This window comes from Aulonocara sp. 'chitande type north' Nkhata Bay, linkage group LG7, assembly GCF_057382095.1.
Source record: "Aulonocara sp. 'chitande type north' Nkhata Bay isolate Kocher_YH1m ecotype deep benthic linkage group LG7, A_spYH_male_GT1.1, whole genome shotgun sequence".
In the NCBI taxonomy this organism is placed as follows: Eukaryota; Metazoa; Chordata; class Actinopteri; order Cichliformes; family Cichlidae; genus Aulonocara; species Aulonocara sp. 'chitande type north' Nkhata Bay.
The window spans coordinates 57,974,442-57,986,608 of NC_141350.1; the positions used below are offsets into that span (position 1 = coordinate 57,974,442).

Genomic DNA, 12,167 nt, shown 5'->3' on the forward strand with positions numbered 1-12,167 from the left:
CCCATTCACTCAGTGAAGCAGTGGGCAGCCCACTAAGCAGGCACCCGGGGAGCAGTGTGTAGGGACGGTACCTTGCTCAGGGGTACCTCAGGGTAGCCGTTAAGTGGATTCGAACCGCCGACCTTCCGATCATGGGGCGACCACTTTACCTACTGAGCTATCCCTGCCCCAATAAGGCAGCAATATATAATTATTTTGTTAACAAAATGTGTCCATTAGACAGTAAACACTGTTTAATTGACACATCTACCTGGTGAGTTTGATATAATATTAAAGCTTAGGGGAGTAAAGTTTAATGCGAGATAAAATATCATGATATTACAGAAATCACAAAATTTCACGTTACTGAAAAGGTCAAGGTTGTTTTTGAATAGATGTAGAGATGGAAATTGATGGGAATTCACTTTCTATACTAGTCTTAGAATTTAAATCATAATGGAATTATCACAGAATTTTTCAGCTGGCCCAAATTGGTTTCAGATTCATCTACAACTACAACATCTACAACTCTTTCCATTCATAGAGTGTGTTAATTATTATCCAGTAAGGATACCATTGTTCCCTAAAGGGTGGACAGGAAACTGCAGGATCTAGGATTGAGCAGCTCTCTCTGCAGCTGGATCCTTAACTTCCTGTCTGACAGACACCAGGTGGTCAGACTGGGCAGCATCACCTTATCCCCAGTCATAATGAAAACTGGTGCTCCACAGGGGTGTGTACTGGGCCCTCTCCTGTACTCACGCTACACCACAACTGCACGGCCACTAGCAACTCCAATTTCATTGTTTCAGGTTTTGTGGACAACACAACAGTGATGGGTCTTATCACCAAAGGTGATGAGGCAGCTTACAAGGTGCGAAAAGAATCATCTCATCCTTAACGTCACAGAGACAAAAGAGATGATAGTGGACTTCTGAAGGTGTAGAGAAGCAAATGTCCCCATTACCATCAATGGCGCTGCTGTGAGTGAGCAGCTTTCGTTTCCCAGGTGTACGTGTGTGTGTGTGTGTGTGTATATATATATATATATATATATATATATATATATATATAAAAAGACGAACGTCTATTGTTTCTTCTCGGGTTCCCCAAGTCCAGCACCCTGAGGCTGTACGCTAAGCGGAAGGAAGGGGGCCGGGGACTGGTGAGTGTCAGCACCACAGTCCAGGATGAGACAAGGAACATCCAAGAATACATTGGGAAGATGGCCCCAACTGACCGAGTGCTCAGTGAATACCTCAGGCAGCAGAAACCCAAGAAAGAGGAGGGAGACGAGGAACCATCATGGAAGGACAGGCCCCTGCACGGTATGTACCACCGGCAGATAGAGGAGGTGGCTGATATCCAGAAATCCTACCAGTGGCTGGACAAAGCTGGACTGAAAGACAGCACAGAGGCACTAATCATGGCAGCACAAGAACAAGCTCTGAGCACAAGATCCATAGAGGCTGGGGTCTATCACACCAGGCAAGACCCCAGGTGCAGGCTGTGTAAAGATGCCCCAGAGACAATCCAGCACATAACAGCAGGGTGCAAGATGCTAGCAGGCAAGGCATACATGGAACGCCATAACCAAGTGGCCGGCATAGTGTACAGGAACATCTGTGCCGAGTACAACCTGGAAGTCCCGAGGTCAAAATGGGAGATGCCCCCAAGGGTGGTGGAGAATGACCGAGCTAAGATCCTGTGGGACTTCCAGATACAGACGGACAAAATGGTGGTGGCTAACCAACCGGACATAGTGGTGGTAGACAAACAGAAGAAGACGGCCGTAGTGATCGATGTAGCGGTTCCGAATGACAGCAATATCAGGAAGAAGGAACACGAGAAGCTGGAGAAATACCAAGGGCTCAGAGAAGAGCTCGAGAGGATGTGGAGGGTGAAGGTAATGGTGGTCCCCGTGGTAATCGGAGCACTAGGTGCGGTGACTCCCAAGCTAGGCGAGTGGCTCCAGCAGATCCCGGGAATAACATCGGAGATCTCTGTCCAGAAGACCGCAGTCCTGGGAACAGCTAAGATACTGCGCAGGACCCTCAAGCTCCCAGGCCTCTGGTAGAGGACCCGAGCTTGAAGGATAAACCGCCCGCAGGGGCGTGCTGGGTGTTTTTTTTGTTTTTTATATGTGTGTGTGTATATATATATATATATATATATACTTTTTTTTTTGTTCATTTAATCAATTCAGGATTTATTGAATCGATATTGCATTATTTAAGAACTAAAATCAATTTGAATCGGGGAAATCGATTTTTTAAACCCACTCTAAGTCACATATGACATCTAACGGTCTTGTGGACATAATGGTTGATTTTGTAACATGAGGGTGTGCTGCCTCACGTTGTTTGATGAGCTCTAACAAAAGTTCCAAGCTAAATAATGCAATCATCACCACAAAAGTGATAAACTAAAATGCTCCCCCACGCCCCCGTATGTTCTGTGTCATTGTGGTATTTTAATCAGTCTGAAATGCACTGACTTCCTCAAAATGTCTTGCTTAACTCATAGTCTCATTGGTCCAACACAAGTACTAATTTATTAGTATTATTCATACATACAACAAATGCAGCAAAACAATTAACAGCAATGAAAAAGTAGTTCATTTCAGGTGAGCAGACTAGCAGGGCAAAGTTATGTCGATATGGTGTGATCAATAGTCCAATATAAAGCCCTAACCCCTGAGTCCAAACCCTATCCCTAATGCCTTGACTGCCACAGACAAGCAGGGATCAGGCGATTGGCATTTTGACTGCTAAAATGAATCCTGCAACTGTAACCAAATTGCTATATTGTTCCATTTTCAAGACCTCTTTGAATATTTAACCCAAAAGAGTTGATGGGCATGCCATGTGTCCAAATAAAATGACAGATTTTAGACATTGACATAGCACAAGACCCACTCTCATCAAGTCAGAAGTGCAGACTTAAAACTATGGGCTCAAATTGTGGTCATAAATATTTTGTACTTGTAAATCAGGATTTGTATGTGTAAAAATAATTTGTGTGTGTGTAAAAAAGTTTTGTATGTGTAAAAAGAATTTGTGTGCATGTAAAAAAGATTTGTATGTGTAAAAAGAATTTGTGCGTGCGTAATAAAGATGTGTATTTGTAAAAAGAATTTGTGTGTGCTTAATAAAGATGTGTATGTGTAAAAAGAATTTGTGTGTGCATAAAAAAGATTTGTATGTGTAAAAAGAATTTGTGTGTGGAGTTAGCCAAAAAATACGTGTGAAACTCTGCACTCAAGTTTCAAGTTACAAGTACGAATTTTGACCCTATTTTTCTTCATTTCATCTGATTGGCCAATGTCATATCAATCACAAATTTAACAATCCAATTGGAGAACAGATGGGTTTGGCTAATGGAGGGGTGCTTTATGGAGCTTCAGGTCCTTGAAGGGAATAAATGCCCTTTTACATGCCAGCACAGCATTTTATTCATCACCACGATGGAAAACAGTCTGTGGTGGTCCGAGTTTGGTGATTTTTGTGTCACAGGTTTACGTGCTTAATACAGGGACCTCCAGAGCCTTTTCAACATCCATTGGATGTACAACGTACAGCTTATTACACCAGCATGCATCTGCTCTTATATAACTATTATTAGTTTACAGCTTTAAGCCCCACGCCCCCGGTACCGGGGGCAAAAAGGAGGAGATCACATTTAATCGGTTATAACACGGGGTGAGAAATATAAGTCCAGACATGTGTGGTATCCACAGAAACCTCTGAATCTCAGCTAAAATGTCATATAACCAATTTCTACAACCACCAAACACATGGAAAACAAGCCATGATTAAAAGAGCAGTTACGTAAATGTGCAGAAGACCGCCAAACAAACAAAATCAAACCGGAAATTCTCCAGACTTCATGTAACCGGCTAAAGATAGGCTGGTTAGCTTCCAGAGCTATCACTGACTCCACACACCAAGTTTCACCACGATCAGACCAAAATTCACTGAATGAGCCGCAAAAGAAGACCACAAAAACACATAGCGACACAAATGCGCTAAGACAGAGATTGGCTTACGGTCCCAATTTCCTCCGTTATTGTCGCCGGTAGACGGTAGCCACGTGATTATCAGAAGTTACCACGCCTACCTAGCTGTATCAGAGCCGTTTTCCGTCAACAATCTCCATTTTAGACCCACCTACAGACACGTGACTGGACAGACACCACATGCAGCAAATTTGGGCCCACGTGGATTTTGGCATTGTAACGTCTGATTGGTCAAAGGAGCTTGCAAAGAAAAGGAGCAAAGAAAAGGAGCTTTGCAAGCTCCTTTGACTACGATGACCTGGATGACTGAGAACCTTCACAGACAACGTCTGATTGGTTGAAGTGACGTGAACGTGGCATCGTTACTTTGATTCTATTGGCTAAAACGATTAAAAAGAGGTGTCAATCATGCAAATTGACCAAAAGAAACCAAAGTTACAGCCCCTCTGAGTTTAAAGGGCCAGAGACCAATTAAACGCTTCATGCACACTGCAGAAAAGGGCCATTACCATGTAAATGTGTGGTTAATTCTTCAAAAATATATTTTAAAAAAAGCATTTTTAGGCCTGTTAATAAAATTTATTAATTTCTGCTCTTCAATACCTAAAAAATTCAACTGGCACGGTGTCCAATTGTGTGCCAAAATTGGACATTTTTGTACAACGTCTGGATATTCATGTATAGACAGGGCTGTAATTTTTCACTGTTTCACTTTAGAAACATAAATCTTTGCACAGATGATGTTTATATGTTGGTTACTGAAATCCTGGAACCAAATGTGATCTGAGGCATATTTTTAAAAGGGTTATATTAGGGCTGCTCAATTAATCGAATTTTAATCACGATTACGATCTGGGCTTTCAACGATCATTAAAAATGACTGAGCCGATTATTAGCCCCTCCCTCATGCTTTACTCTCGCGCTGCTCCGTGTGGCAAATCGAGCGCACCTCTCTGCATTTCGAACACGCATCACAACAATTAAGAGGACCCAAGGGAAGCTCGGAAAGCTAAGCAGAAGTTATTTGGAGAGGAGAGTGACTGCCGTTGGTTGAAAAGAGAGGTAAAAAAAAAAAAAACTTCAGTGGTGTGGAAACATTATGGGTTCGCGGAGTCAGATGTAGATCAAGTAGACATAGTGTGTAAACTTTGCTACGGTGTCATAGCTGCACCACAGAGCAACACTGCAAAGTTCACTAAACATAGATGTTTACATTTTTCATTTATTTTTTATATTGCAAACATTTGCACTGTTATCAGTATTTGCACACTATTTTATATTATTTTTTAAAGTCATTTTTCAATACATTGTTATTGTTAACCCTTTAAATCCCCGTAGAACCGGAACCGCGTAAGCTAGCGCAATAATTTGTTTTGCATATGAAACCGGAGGAGTTGTACTTACATCTTATGCCATCAGCTTGTCCTCGGTCACGGTTTCCTTCCACATAAAGCTTTGCAAAAATTGCATAAAAAGCGCTTGCAGGAACAAAAACATAATATTCCAGAAACATGCTTTGCCGATCCGATCAGCTGTTCGTAACACTTCCCACAGTGAAAAAGACGTCAACGCGAACTATCGCATGTCCGCCATTTCCTGTTCGAAACCGGAAGTGACGTCATTTTGGCAGAAAATTTAGTTTTTTACTTGTAGGCCTTAAAAGCCTATACTGGTGTTTTTATAAGTCATGTTTGACTATACTTTTCTGAATAGTTGCTGGGATGCTTAGAACTCGAATTGCACTGCTGGAAATAGTTTGTTTTGATGCACATGCTGTTTTCTTTGCAAATTTGCATCATAAGATTGTTTTTTGTTTTTCCTGCAGTATATAAAAATTGCTGTATCTCCAAAATAAAACTATGAAGACACTCAAAATAAATTTCCTGTGGTGGGAAACTATTTTTTGCAACTTTTTTGTATTTAAAGTTTTGAGGGATAAGCCTCTTAAATTTCCCCAAGTAGAAATATATGTAAAAAAAAAAACCAAAAACGATTTTCAATTTTTTTGTTGTTTATTGCACTTTTTTGCAATTAATGTAATTACTATGGACTTAATGCATACATATTATTAAAATATGGGCTATAACAGTCAGCAAAACAACGTTGGTGAAGTCTGGAGAGGCCTCAGAACCATCTCAGGCCACAAACAGCAGAACTCTCTGCCTGGGAGGGATGTGAGGTGGGCAAATGAACTGAATCATTTCTTCAACAGATTTGATTCAACCATGAGACAGTCTACAACATCGGCTGCAGACTCACCCACCCCCACTGCTGCTGTTCCACCTCAGACACTTCACACCTCCTCTATTCACCCTGCTCACTCCTCCCCACCCCCAACAACAGCATCCAATACACACTCAACACAAGGCTCCAGCCTGTCTCTCTCAACCACCCAGGTTAGGAGGGAACTGAGGAGGATTAATGGCAAGAAGGCAGCGGGCCCAGATGGCATCAGCTCGAGGGTCGTCAGGTCCTGCGCGGACCAACTGTGTGGGGTGATGGAGCACCTCTTCAACCTGAGCCTGAGGTTGGGAAGAGTCCCACAGCTCTGGAAAACCTCCTGTGTTGTACCAGTGCCAAAGACTTCACGCCCCAAGGACCTCAACAGCTACAGGCCGGTGGCTCTGACATCCCACCTGATGAAGACCCTGGAGCGGTTGGTCCTGGCTCAGCTTCGGCACCTAACAAGCTCATCACTGGACCCACTTCAGTTTGCCTACCAGCCTGGCATTGGAGCGGATGATGCCGTCATTCACCTCCTACATCGTTCCCTCGCTCACCTGGAGACCGCTGGAAGCACTGTGAGAATCATGTTCTTTGATTTCTCCAGTGCCTTCAACACTATTCTTCCCTCGGTTCTGAAGGACAAGCTGGTGAACTCTGGAGTGGACCATCACCTCACTACCTGGATCCTGGACTACCTCACCGACCGACCACAGTATGTGAGGACTCAGGGCTGTGTGTCGGACAGGGTCGTCTGCAGTACGGGGGCCCCACAGGGAACGGTTCTGGCTCCGTTCCTCTTCACCATCTACACTGCAGACTTCTCCCACAATTCCACCCAGTGCTTCCTGCAGAAGTTCTCTGATGACTCTGCAATAGTCGGCCTCATCACTGATGGGGACGACAAGGAGTACAGAGGACTGACTCAAGACTTTGTGGACTGGTGCCAGCTGAACTACCTCCAGATCAACGCCAGTAAAACCAAGGAGCTGGTGGTAGACTTCCGCAGGCACAAGCATTCTCCACTGCAACCACTGAACATCCAGGGTATGGACATTGAGGCTGTGGACAGCTACAGGTACCTTGGTGTTCATCTGAACAACAGACTGGACTGGACTCATAACTCAGACGCCCTCTACAGGAAAGGGCAGAGCAGGTTGTACCTGCTGCGGAGACTCAGGTCGTTTGGGGTGGAGGGCCCACTCCTGAAGACCTTCTATGACTCTGTGGTGGCTTCTGCTATCTTTTATGGTGTGGTCTGCTGGGGCGGCAGCATCTCTGCTGGGGACAGGAAGAGACTGAACAGGGTGATCCGAAGGGCCAGCTCTGTTCTAGGATGCCCTCTGGACCCAGTGGAGGTGGTGAGTGACAGGAGAATGGCGGCTAAGCTGTCATCCCTGTTGGACAACGTCTCCCACCCCATGCAGCAGACTGTGACAGCACTGAGCAGCTCCTTCAGTGGGAGACTGCGGCACCCACGGTGTGGGACGGAGAGATTTCGCAGGTCTTTCCTCCCCACTGCTGTCAGACTCCACAACAAAGACTTTAACTGAACAAACACACACATCCACACATGTGCAATAACACTAAGTGCAATAATCTTTTCTGGCATCGTTGTATTTTTACTCAGTTGTATATAGCATTCGTATTCTATTTTTATCTTATTGTATATTTTTATTCTATTTTATTCTACTGTATATAGTATATTATTTTATTCTATTCTGTACAGCTGTGTACTGTATTTATTCTTATTGTATTCTAATTTTTGCGTCATAACTTTTGCACTGTCCACTTCCTGCTGTGACAAAACAAATTTCCCACGTGTGGGACTAATAAAGGTTATCTTATCTTATCTTATTGATGTATAGCAACTTGAAATGCTCCCACAAATGGCACTACAGCATGTAAAAAAATAATATAAGCTCTGGTGGACTTGGTTCTATGGTAGGTCTTAAAGGGTTAAATAAATATCGTCAAATAATCGTGATCTCAATTTCAGTGAAAATAATCGTGATTATCATTTTTGCCATAATCGAGCAGCCCTATATATAAGCTCTGGCGGACTTGTTTCTATGGTAGGTCTTAAAGGGTTAAATAAATATCGTCAAATAATCGAGATCTCAATTTCAGTGAAAATAATCGTGATTATCATTTTTGCCATAATCGAGCAGCCCTAGGTTATATGCTAAAAATTAAAAAAAAAAAAAAATTAGGCAAGGATAAAATATACTTACTTTTTCTGTGTTACAGTCTCAGTAACTGTGACACAGTAATATCTGCTTCAATATTTACACCGCTGATGAAATCTCACAAGTGTTAGCTTTATTTTGATACCAGGATTGTAAGGACAGAGTTTGTAATTGCAGAGAAATAATTAATTAGATTTGGGCATTACATTTTCGAGCAGGAAGCTCAGAAACCCCCTTGGGGCTCAAGAGGTTAAGGTATGTGCTAACTAAAAAAAAAGCCAAGATGATAGTTTATTAAATTTTAATGAAATTTGCAGATTGTTTCGGTGGAGTTTAATAAACTCAGCCATCTGCGCCTTGCTATCTAAAATATAAAAGGACACCTGAGTATATTCTCGACCATCTCACACTTCTGACAATCAGTTGTCTGCTTGACGTGTATTCAGCTGTGTAAAAACTATAACTTTAATCTCAGCCAAATCGATTTACTCAGGAACAAATAAAATACTGAAAAAAAAACAAACAAACAATAACATTTTTAAGTTATCTAAGTGACTCATATATCATGTTTAACCTGAGTAGCAAAAGACGGCGGTGGGCTTGAAAACAATTTGCCGGGAGTCCGGTGTTCTCACGGGCTCTATCGAGACTTGAGCTATGTTGTCCGGTATCGAGCTACGATACCGGACACTGCTTCTTCTTCTTCTGGGTTTAACAGCAGCTGGCATCCTTGTACATGCAGTGCTGTCATCTTCTGTTTCAGTCCATTATTACACTCTTAAATACTACTACTTATTCCTGCGTCTTTTGGGATCTTACAAAGCTTCAAACGACGCGTCAACTATTAAATTAGTCATCGATGATTTTGATAGTCGACGTAATCGTGACTAGTCGACTAATCGTGGCAGCCCTAACATCCATCCATCTTCTTTTGCTTTTCCAGGGCCTGGTCGCGGGGGCAGCAGCCTAAGCAGCCACCTCCTCCAGCTTGTCTGAAGGAACACCAAGGCGTTCCCAAACCAGCCGAGATATAATCTCTCCAGCGTGTCCTGGGTCTGCCCCGGGGCCTCCTCCTGGTGGGACATGCCCAGAACACCTCACCCAAGAGGCACCTCAGGAGGAATCTTTGTCAGATGCCCAAACCACCTCAACTGGCTCTTTTTCATGTGGAGGAGCAGCAGCTTTACTCTGAGACCCTTCCAGATGGCTGAACCTCTCACCCTTTCTCTAAGGGAGAGGCCAGCAACCCTTCTGAGGAAGCTCATTTTTGCCGCTTGTGATCGCGATCTCATTCTTTCGGTCACTACCCACAGCTCTCTCTTCACCACAGCAGACTGATACCGGGTTCACATCACTGCAGCCACAGCACCAATCCGTCTGTCGATCTCCCACTCTCTTCTCCCATCACTCGTGTACAAAACCCAGAGATACTTATACTCCTCTGACCGGGAGTGGGCCCTCCATCCTTTTCCAGCTAAGGACCATGGACTCAGTTTTGGAGGTGCTGATTCTCATTCCCACCGCTTCACAATGAGTTGCGAAATATTCCAGTGCGAGCTGGACGCCATCACCCAATAAAGCCAAAAGAACCACATCCTCCGCGAAAAGCTGAGATGAGATTCTGAGACCACCCAAGTGAAAGCCTTCCGCTACGTCTCTAGGCTAGAAATTCTGTCCATAAAAACTGTGAACAAAATCGGTGAAAAAAGGGAACCAGGGAACCCCTGGCATAGCCAGCAACTTACTGCCGGCTATGCAACGGTTGTATAAGGATTGAATGGCCCATAGCAATGGGCCAAACACCCCATACTCCTGGGGCACCTTCCACAGGACACTCCGAGGGACACAGTTGAATGCATTCTCCAAATCCACAAAACACATGTAGACTGGTTAGGCCAACTGTCATGCACCCTCAAGTATCCGTGAGAGGATAATAACCTGGTCCAGTGTTCCACGACCAGGATAAAAACCACATTGCTCCTCCTGTATCCGAGATTCGACAAACAGATGCAACCTACTTTCCAGCACCCTGGCACAGACTTTCCCAGGGAGGCTGAGGGGACGACATAGATATTGTCTGTCTTATTGTGGACACGAACTAATTTTTGGAGTGGCACAAATGATTTGTGTGGCATGATTATGATTATTATTTTATAGATAGTTATACAAAAAAAGCTTGAGACATTTTCTGCATTTTAATTCTGTTTTCATTGTAAAAAAAAATCTTTTTCCTACTGAGATTTTTTGTTTTGTGTGATTTTAGGTCTATTGTGTTAATACAGTATGTGAAAATGAAAATATAACTGTTAATTGAGACAAAACGCACATATTGACTCAAATTTGCCTTAAAATTCAACATGCCAAAAGAATATGCTGGAAGTGGATCAAGTGGATCAGGAAAACCTTTAGGCAAGTTTATGTGTGTGTCAGACTCTCTTGCAATTTATCTAGAGCTATAGTTCTAAATGCTTTCTGAAGGCCTTTCGGGGATTTTCAGAGAAAGCAGTATCTGAACAGTATTTGAAAGTCATGTCCTTAAGAAATAGTAAAAAATGCTATCTGAATGAGGCTTGTAGCAAAACGTGCTTTGAAACAGTCTTTTCAATTTTTTCTTTTCAAATACTCAAAAACGTAAATGTGATGATAACATCATTATGGCAAAATCCAAACAACAACAACTGCTTTTCTCCTCTACTTGAAACCCAGAGAATGCTTATTAATGGCGAAAGAAAAATAACCGAGATGCTTTGCTTGCTTGGTGACTCATCATCTGTTAACAGATAACAGAGTAGGGTGGCTTTAACAGAGGAGGAGTGAGAAGGGGAAGCTCTGTTGACATCAGAACCCAGGAGACGGAGGAAACTATGGAAACAGGGCTATTCCCACACGTCAAAAACAATGCAAGGCTTACTGAACATCTTCACATGTATACTATTACGTACATACTAACATTAAGCATCTTTTAAAAAACAAAAAAATCATTGCAATATAAGGGTAGACACGTTCATACATTTTATGACATGACAGCTGGTCGGTGCCTATAACGACAAGCGTGTAGCTATTACGTGAGAATTTATTTATTCGACTGATTGATTGATTGAGCGTTTGTTTTTTAATAATGCAAAAATAGCACTGGCGTGACGACTAAACATATGTCACGCCTGGACATAGACCGGAAGCTACAAAGGGAAAATGCATCGATTTAGCGAATCGATACATATACATGACCTTATATCTAAGCAAGCGAAATCTAAAGAAAAATGTAGCTAGGGGTTTCCTACAACTAGGTCTACCTTATCAGGTTACTAAAAAGGCAACTTTATTATCGGTTTTCCACATAAGCTAACGCCCGCCATCTGTTAAGCTGGTTCGTTTTTTGTCAGGTTATCAGTTTCACTACAATAGCAAAAGTACTATAGAGCTTGATTAAAGATTCTGAAGATATGAATTTTGAAAGTGAAAAGATACCTGCACGCTGCCACTCAGCGTCTTCCACTCGCCTGTTATTGTAATAACCTATGCTTCCTTGAGCTTAAGCAGTGGCGTCCACACTTTCACTTTTCAGAGTAAAAGCCGGCATTTCATTATTTATTATTTTCATATAGACTCAGAAAGGCCTCATCACAGTGTAGTTATTGCAACCCCTGAAACTTGAATATGGGGAATAAAAACGGAATATTTTGGGTAAGTCATATTTAGTTCGGTGAACTACTATGCTTTTATTCTGGAAATCTGAAAGGAAGTTTTTTTCTTGATAC

At 42.6% G+C, this 12,167-nt stretch overlaps 1 protein-coding gene across 3 annotated transcripts in view; it reads right to left on the reverse strand.

Moving 5' to 3' along the window:
* pam (peptidylglycine alpha-amidating monooxygenase) overlaps positions 1-11,954 on the reverse strand; it is a 55,364-nt gene extending 43,410 nt beyond the window's left edge. For 2 of the 3 annotated variants that reach the window (XM_086301590.1, XM_086301588.1), the window contains exon 1: positions 11,878-11,954. The gene's annotated coding sequence lies outside the window, so the exon portion shown is untranslated. The remainder of the gene's footprint in view (positions 1-11,877) is intronic. The other variant, XM_086301589.1, reaches the window with a different exon arrangement.
* Positions 11,955-12,167: the final 213 nt, after the last annotated feature.